General features: G+C 40.6%; 1 long non-coding RNA gene across 1 annotated transcript in view; it reads right to left on the bottom strand.

Moving 5' to 3' along the window:
• Positions 1-399: 399 nt before the first annotated feature.
• The window catches only part of LOC119597386, a 15,549-nt gene continuing 6,135 nt past the window's right edge, over positions 400-9,813 (bottom strand). Inside the window, exon 2 of the long non-coding RNA XR_005230839.1 lies at positions 400-1,560. This is a non-coding gene — a long non-coding RNA (uncharacterized LOC119597386). The remainder of the gene's footprint in view (positions 1,561-9,813) is intronic.

Below are 9,813 nucleotides of genomic sequence, written 5' to 3'. Positions count from 1 at the left end.
AATAATGATGATGGTAATAATGGTAATAATAATAATAACATTTAATAACTGAATTCACCATAGTAACACAAAAAAGAAGAAATAAAGTTACTGAAAAGTGCAATAAAATCTCAGAGATATCCTGGTAATAGATTATTATCTATTATTATTTCATTGAATATAATGATTGACTGATACATATATTCTCTGGGATGTCTAATAATATCAGTAAGTAATATATGACATACAGTAAGAAAAGTCTTTTCTTTACTCAAAATTCAATTTTCTTTCAATTGTTTGTTTGTTTAAAACTGGTTAGTATGAATAGTCCCATAATTGTTCTGATATAAATCTTATCTGTTTATCAAATATCAAATTTATATAAATAAATAGAGAGAGGTATAAATATAAACATACATGTCAGCTGTCTTAGTTTTACTAATGAAAAATACTTCAATATTCAATAACTGCATGTAGTATTAAAGAAATCTAAGATTGTTTGTATCTGCAACATTTTCTCAGAGCCTTTGGTCTCATATTTCTTTTTCTTCATAAGCATTTTCTTTACTTTTTGCCATCTTCTAAGTCTACATTCGTCATCTGATATGCTGTATCAAGTTGGTAATGGTCTGTACTCTAGACTCTATGCTGTTGATGACTAAAGCTACTGATGCTGCATATAATTTTAAATAATCAATCAATCTCAGTTGACAGCAACTTTGTGTAATAACAATAACAATTAGTAATAATAATAATAATGATAACAATAATTGTTTCATGCCAGTTGTAAATCTGGTGGTCACAATAGGCAGAAATAGGACCCTGAGCATGGAAACAGTATCCTCCTAGACACAGCTCTCTTCCAGCCATAGCTCAGAGATGGCAAATTTCACCCTCATTAATGGTGAAAATAATGGAAAAGATCTTTTCTGAATACCCAATGAGTCTAAATTTCCTCCACGAACTTTCAGCATTAAAACCACTCTAGCATTCGGGTAAAATTTTACATGACAGCAGATTCACATCATATCAATCAAAGTTAGTTATTGGCTGTAAAATAATCACATGATTTATTATCACATGATTTATTTATTATCATAGTTTTGTTAGTTTCTGTGCACTTTAAACACTGCACAGAAACTAACAAAACTATGAGTTGCAACTCCATAATTTTACATTTGCTGTCAACTTAATGTGATTTAAGACTTGAATTGCTATAAATCAAGTGACTTTATCATGTGCTACTGGCCATCCTACATCACCACATGGCCAGCAGCATTTAAGTTGGTGACTGTACCACAAGGCTGTGTGAAATAAACTATACCAGTAACTCCTAAATTAACAACCTGAGAAATGATACCATTTATCAACTGTTTCATCCATTGTACTGTTTACTTTGTTGTGACAAGTTGCCGGGCTCTGACCCCCAACACCCATCCACCTTTACACCTTTACCTCAGTATGTACAAGAGCACCAAGTGGACTTGGGCTGTTAGCAGCACCTTCTGCAATCTTTTCCCTTTCTTTGTGATATTACCATTCATGTCTGCAGATTATTTCTGCATAGTTTCTCTCACACAGCTGTAAGGTACAAATAAACTTTATCTGTAATGGATATAACAACAGTAAATAAGACCCTTCACCTACAGAACTTCTTTAGCAAAATGATCATTAGAAAGATTCACAACACACAATACTTTGGTATACATTTACAGGAAAATGTAATGACACAACTATACAGCATGGGAAAAAAATACAATCACTGATACATGAAACAATGTGAACTGGCAAAGAACATCTGAAATGAAAAAAATAGGTTGTATCTTGCCTAATTTCCTCAGAAATCAAGCAGAGGTCTGGGGGTGGACCCTCCAACAGGTATGTGTGGCAATCGGATGGGGTCTGGGGGCAAAGCCAGTAAATATCCAGAATATCTTAACATATCCAATCATGAGGATAGTGCTATTGATGAATTCCTCTCATATCTACTATGCAAATATATCAAAATTATGTTGTGGAAAACCCCAATTATCTATAATTTTGATACAAGAGAAATTAGAGGGTAATATATGAATAGATTAAAGTAAATACATAATCATTACAATAATATACCCTGAATAAGTCAACACATTATGTAAAGTATGGGCCTATGCCCCCTGTTACTCCCTCCTTTAACACATTTCTGACGGATAGTATTCAAAGAGGCCCGGGACTCGCTGCCAGGAGCTTATATCGTCGCCTGATCATGTGCGACCACTCATGCCAAATACCAGCATCCCATGCCGTTTCTTCGTAATACTACGAAGATATGTTGTATTTTCAGTTTTCATTATTTTCTAAAGTCTCTACTTGCCATACTTCCTGATAAATCGAGACTGAAGGATACTTTTGTTGTTATATAGACTCCATAGTTTATCATTATTCGGTCTATAGTCCGAATAAAATAAGCAGTGTGCGGCATCATGGAGTTGAAATCGTCAGCTTCTTGTTGTTTTTTTTTGTTGCATGGTAATAATGATAAAGTGTTAAAACCGACTTAATCACACTTTCACTGGCAGAAAAATAATCTTTTGCCGTGATTTTAACAAAAAAAAAACTTATGGCATGTTCATAGATACACCATGGCATGTACGTACATGCCCCCGGCAGATGGTCCCGCCATGCCATGGCATGTGCGTACATACCACCCGTCAGCAATGGGTTAAGGCTACTTCTAGTTCTGTACTAACCTCAATCCACTGAGTAAAAACAATCCATTGACTAAACATTTAGTAGAGGGTTAGAGGTATCCATCCCATCCATCCAGCCATGCCCTCCCCTGCTATTGGGACTTATCAAATCACATCAAGATTGTCAGCTAGTGAATGCAACAAAAAATGATCATCACATTCTTTCTTTTCACTAAAGAACAAATCTGATGATATAAAATTTATCCGTTTTATAAAATGTCTTGCAAGAAGCTTCTGAAGACATAAGAATGCAATCATACTCATTTTCAAATATTGTTTATGGTATTTGCATATTTCAGCATAAATCTATCAAGACTAAATCTTATGGGTTGGTGCTTCATGCACAAGGTGATATGAAGCGATGGTGTGGTAGCCTAGATAGTATTAAGTGCTTGCATGCCTTCTCACTTGCAGCTTCCACCACTGGCTAGCCCAGTGCAAAAAAGGGAGCAGCTTTTGCATAAGTCTCCCCTGCCAGGTCACAGCCTCTCCATCCTCAAGACTTGTGCAGTGCCTCCTCGTGGCCACCCGTGGGTAACTGGGTACCTTGCGGTCCCAGGCCAAACTGTGGGGGATCTCGGAGCAGCAGGAGGCCCCTGAGGTACGGAGTTATGGCCCACCGGCGTGTGGACACGCTCTGGCTCTGTACCAACTCCTGCCTCCTAGCCACCCTGGGGTAATGGGGTGGCTCGGGGGAGGTGGGCCTTGCCAGTCCTACTCCCCCCAGAAAGACCCACCAGCAACGTCTTCAATAAATGGATATGCTATGGGGAGGGGTGTTGTCCCTCCCACCCAACAAGCAAGGCAGGCTGTGGGTCCCGCTGGGAGGGCAAATGTCGGGGCGCAGGATTGGAACAAGAGTTACTCGTCCCACCTGCGCCCCGGCAGGCGCCAACTCACCATGAAGCTTGTGGGGCAAAGCCCTCGGGAACTCCACAGGCGGATGGATGGCCCCACAGCCTGCCGACCCCCTTTATTTGGGGCAGCATCGGCGGGGATGGCAGAGGTGGCGTGCACCCGGAGTGACCACCCTAGTCTTAACCTCAGGCAAGCTTTCCAGGTAGGCGCTTGGAACATCCGGTCCTTGTGGCAGGATGAGCAGTTACCTCTGCTATTGCAGGAATTGAAGCGACTGGGAGTTGAGGGGCTGCCCTCTCAGAGATGAGAAGACCTGGTAGCGGCACGATCAGTATGGGTGGGTACACCTACTACTGGTCGGGCCGCAATGATGGTCACCACTTCCAGGGTATAGCCATAGTTCTGGGCGACTTCAATGCGGTATCCAGCTGTGACCGAGCTGGCCATATGTGAGATGTCTGTCAGCCCCCATGGCTTGGGAGCTGATCTCAGCAGCAAGAATAGCCTCCTTCTCCGGAACTTTGTTAGGTCCCAGAAAATGAGGATCTCTGGTTCCTAGTACCAGCGCTCTAACCCGCATCGCTGGACATGGTACAGCGATACTGGTACAGTGGCCAAGGAGATCGACCACATTCTTGTTAGCATGTGATGGTGGATCCTCCAGAACTGCAGGGTTTACCAGAGTGCCGAGTTCTGTGGCAATGACCATAGGCTGGTTCTGGCTACCCCATGGGTCCACTTCAAAACTCCTCATCCCTTCAATGGCCACCCTAAGGTGTTTCACCTGGACAGACTAAGAGAGGAGGAGTGTGCCCATGGGTTCACCATGGCAGTCTCTGACCGATTCACAGAACTCAACAACCTGACTGACCCAGTTGCTCTGTGGGAGCTCTTCAAGCACGTAACACTTGAAGCAGCTCAGGAGTCCATTAGCGTACACCCGAGGGCAAGGCAAAATTCCATCACCCTGGAGACATTAGAGGCCACTGAAGCGTGTTGCATGGCTCAGCTGAATGGTAATCAAGTCTTGCGTAGAGCTTAGACATTGCTGAGAAGGAATGAGGAACAGTTCATCAGGAATCTTGCTGAGGAGGTTGAAGGCCATTTCTTGGTAAATGACCTTCGCCCTGCCTACCCTGCCTTCGCCCTGAGAAAACTGAACTCTAAGCCCTCCTCACAGATGACTGCAGTCCGATCAGCGGATGGACGGATCATCTCAGATCATGTTGGGGTTCATGAACATTAGGCTGAGTATTTTGAGCAGTTGTACCAAGTAGACCCTCCAACAGTTAGCTTGGATGCAAGCAATGTCACAGTGCCTGTGCCAGACCCACCCATCAGTGAAGAACCTCCTAACCTAATGGAGGTTAGGATGGTGATTTCCAAGCTGAAGAGTGGGAAAGCTGCTGGCATATGTGATATCCCTGTTAAACTGCTAAAGGTTGGCGGTGAACCTATGGCTCGGGGCCTGTATACAGTCCTGACCGCCATCAGGCAGTCTGATACCATTCCCCTGTAGCAACTACCGTGGCATTACACTGCTCAGCATACCAGGCAAGGTTCTCGCCCACATTCTTCTGAAACGGATCTGCAACCACCTACTGAGGCATCAGAGACCAAAGCAGTCTGGATTTACTCCTGGCAAGTCCATGATAGACCGTATACTAGCGCTTTGAGTAATTGTGGAATGCCGTCATGAGTTTGGTTGTGGGTTGCTTGCAACCTACATCAACCTCAAGAAGGCGTTTGGCTCCGTGCGTCAGGAATTGCTATGGGAGATCTTGAGACTCAGGGGAATTCCTACACAGATTATTGGCCTAATAGCAAGCCTTTATACTGGTAATGAAAGTGCTGTAAAGTGTGGTGGGGGTCTGTCGAACTTCTTCCCTGTTAATTCAGGGGTGAGGCAAGGCTGTGTCCTTGCACTAACACTTTTCAACACCTGTATGGACTGGATAATGGGCAGAGCTACTAGCCAAAGTCAGTGTGGAGCAATACTAAGCACTATCACGGTCTCAGACCTTGACTTTGCCGACGATGTTGCTACCCTATCTGAGTTCTTGGAGTCACTGGTGGCAGCTCTTGATACATTCAGCAATGAGGTGAAGACCTTAGGCATAGAGGTCTCCTGGACCAAGACCAAGATTCAGGACTTTGGGGGCCTGTTAGGGGAACCCATTCAGTCGATCCATGCTTGCAGCGAGGACGTTGAAGTTGCAGAGAGTTTTACAGACCTTGGTAGTGTAGTCCATATCTCTGGACTGTCAGACCAAGAAGTCAATAGACGGATTGGTCTGGCAACAGGACCCATGAACTCGATCAACAAGAGCATTTGGAGATGTCGGTACCTATGCAGAAGGACCAAGTTGCATGTCTTCAAGGCCTTGATACTGCTAGTTTTGCTCTATGGAAGCAAAACCTAAATACTATCCAGTGTCTTGCAGTCTCGTCTTGATGCCTTTTGTAACAAGTCCCTTCGCTGGATCATGGGGTACAGTTGGCAGGATCACATGTCCAACCGGCGGTTACACCGTGAGACTGGCATGGGACCTGTTACTTGCATAATCCAGAATTGCCAACTCAGGCTATATGGGCACCTAGCTTGTTTCCCTGTGGATGACCCTGCCCATCAGGTTATCTCTCTGCTAGACAACCCTGGGTGGAGGAGGCCTGTGGGATGACCCAGGAGATCATGGCTTGGGCAGCACGATGAGGCCTGTCGTGAGGAATTAGAGATGGGCCGTGGGCCTGTCTGGAGACTCTCCTCGAGGGATCCTTGTGGCTGGAAGCGAAGGGTGGATGCGGCCATGCAACCCCGTCGGCGTTAGCCCCTTGATGATGATGATAAATCTATAAACCTTTATATTTGCCAAAGCCATTAGCAAAGCCACTAGCAATGGTATAATAACTTTTGACATCCCTGAATCCAGCACTAACTCTTATGAATTATATTTCCAGCTCATTTAAAGTAATCAGATTAGAAAAGCAAATGTACTTAATGCTGTAATTGTTCATGTGATAGTATTTAAACAATTGACAAAATGATTAATAATAATTACAAGGTTGGATGGTGAAAAATAGAAGGTAGGAAATGTTATGTTTGCATTTTTGGGTTTGCATGATACCCTGGTTTTGGGACTTTATCTCTGGAGGGTGCATCACTCTCAGTAACAAATACCCTTATTCTGCATTATGTAACATTAGTGATGGAGGATACATTATTTATAAATCATTTCCACACTATTAAAATGGGCTCTCATTGATGTAACAACCCAGTATGGTTCAATTTAAGGAAAACTTTCCGTGCATGACAACCAAGATTACAGTAAAAAAAAAAAAAAGTGTATGGAGTGGTTACCTTGACGAAAACTAAGCCACTTTTCATCTATGGTAAAAGGTGCACAAATTGAAAATAAGGGAGATACAGGACAGAGAAGAGAAGATCGACCCCTCATTTTCGAAGTCCTCATCCATGCTTACCTTGCGAGGACTAAAACAAATGTGATGTGTAATTCATTACTGCAATTTATCAAGTAATCCATGAATTGCTACGCACTTGTGAGAATGACTATTTTGTAAATATCTGTGTCTGTTTCCCGAATCCATGTATGTTATGCATTCTTTTATTTTTATTATACTTCTTTTACATGTTTTGGTAATTACTTATGCTATTCTGTTCAATAACCTTGTGCGTATGTGCGTTTTGCCACCAGGAGATTTGACAGACCATGCAACTTTTGTTGAGAAATGTTTCACTTTAAGTGTGTTGTGTCGATTCCAGGTCATTTTTAACCCATTCCTGATGGGTGGCATGTACGCACATGCCATGGTATGGCGGGACAATCTGCTGGGGGCATGTATGCACATGCCATGGTGTATGTATGGACATGCCATGAGCTATTTTTTGTTACAATCACGGCAAAAGATTACTTTTCTGCCAGTGAAAGTGTGATTAAGTCGTTTTTAACACTTTCTTATTTTTACTATGCAAAAAAAAAAAAAAAATGCAAATCTCAATCCAGATCCAGGAGAAAACCCTGGTAAAAGTGATATGGACTACGATTTTCAATCAAATAGAAGACCACAAGAGAACAGAGACAGCAAGGAAGACCCGCATCCCAAACATCCCCAGAAGAACGAGACCGGCAGGAACTTCACGGAACACAATCCAGCCACAACCGAAGAAACACCCATGCACGGGCAGGAAAGTCAAAATGTAGTACTAATCAATTTAAGTGGTGAATCTGAAGCCTAAAATTTAAACAACCCAATTAAATTAACAAGTGCCATAAACAAATCAGATTTTCAAAAATATATAAAAGAGGATTCCCTAAGTTTTAGGAACAGGAAAGGCCAAAAGATTTGAGGTAAACGACAAAATAAAATTAAAATTTCTAAATCAAATTTTAAAATTGGGAGACTGGGAAATAAAATTTAAACAGCTGGCATCAAGCAAAAACACAGGATGCTCATAAGGCAATATTTTCCCAGTAGAAGTTGAGCTAACCCCGGAAGAAATTAAAGAGAAGGTGAGAATAATAAGTGGGAACAATAATGAAATAGTTGAAGTGATAAGAATTAAAAAGAGCAACAAAGAAAAAGGAAATTAAATAAAATGGATCCCGACTAAGTCCCTAAGACTAACTTTTAAAGGCAGACTACCAGAGAAAGCAGCAATAGGACATACATCCTACTCTGTCCATCAATATACTTTCCCCATCCTCAAATGTTTCAGTTGTCTGAGGTATGGGCATGGAACCATGACATGCAAAAATAAGAAAAGATGTAGTAAATGTAGCCAGTTCAACCATAGCTATAAAGAATGCCCCAACAAAGATTATTGCTTTTTCTGTCATGGTGATCATCCACCCAATACAAACCAATGCAAAATACATAGAGAGGCTCAGAATATAAATATAAAAAATATAACCCAAATGACATAGAAATTAAGAAACAATTTCAAGAGTTAGAGCCTAATCAGAAAGATGAGACTCCAAATCCAAGAACCTCTGCAATAAACCTAACAACCAGCCAAAACACAAATCACACAAACAACCAACAAGCAAAGAAAAACACAAACATACAACCAACAGAACATGCAAACATACAAACAGCAGAACATGTAAACATACAAGCAACAGAACACACAACAAAACAAACATACGCCCAGAATTTAAGTCAATCCCAAGTTTTACCATTGGGGCAGAGAACCCAACAAGACCTAAAAATTAAAACGCAAATAGAAATAAAAAAGACGAGAGCATGTCAGGAAAAAACTCGCAGATCAAGAGAGATGAAGTACAAAAGACTCAAGACTCAATCAACAAAAAAAATTCAAGATTCCCCAATAATGTGGTCATTACCAACACCTCTGAGAGATGAAACCCCAATAAGGAGTGGAAAAACACAAAGAGACACTAAACTAAATAAAGATTTTTCATGGATGAATACAATGAAGAAGATAATCAGTGCTATATCAAACATAATAATCAGCATAAACTCTAAAAAAGCAATAATCATTACAGAAACAATAAATGAAGCAACACCTATTATCAAAGAAGTAATGAAACATCTAAATGAATAAAGCCATATTATGTAATATTAGGTCAGTATTGAATAAAAAAAAAAAACAGATTTAGAATACTTGGCAAATAAAGAGACACCAGACTTGATAGGATTATGTGAAACCTGGTTAAAGGAAAAAGATAACTTTATCTTGAAAAATTACAGAATAATGAGAAAAGACAGAAGAGAACAATTAGGAGGTCTAGCATTTTGCATAAGAAAAGAACTACAATATAAGCTTATAATTCTAACAGACCAATTCATAAAAACTTAGAAGTTCTAGGAATAAAGATCAACTACAGAAATAAATGGCTAAATATTTTACTTATATAATCCATGTAATAATATAAGGAAAGAAGAATTAGAATACTGTACAGAACAAATTGAGGAACCAAAAATGATAATAGGAAATTTCAATGCACACCATACATATTGGAATCCAAATTTAAATATCAAATATATATTTGAGAAAAATATATCTGAGATCATCAGTCACAATAATCTTATCCTATTAACACCCCCAGGTCAAAGCACAAGAATAGACCCTAACAATGGAAAAACAAGCACTACTGACCTAATAATAACGTCACCAACGCTAAGCCATTTTGAGGTAGAGACAGAATGTAATTTAGGAAGTGACCACCTACCAGTTATCATAAAATATAACCATCCCCAAAAAAAC

Source organism: Penaeus monodon, chromosome 39, assembly GCF_015228065.2.
Source record: "Penaeus monodon isolate SGIC_2016 chromosome 39, NSTDA_Pmon_1, whole genome shotgun sequence".
NCBI lineage: Eukaryota > Metazoa > Arthropoda > Malacostraca > Decapoda > Penaeidae > Penaeus > Penaeus monodon.
This window is presented reverse-complemented; position numbering and strand designations above follow the sequence as displayed.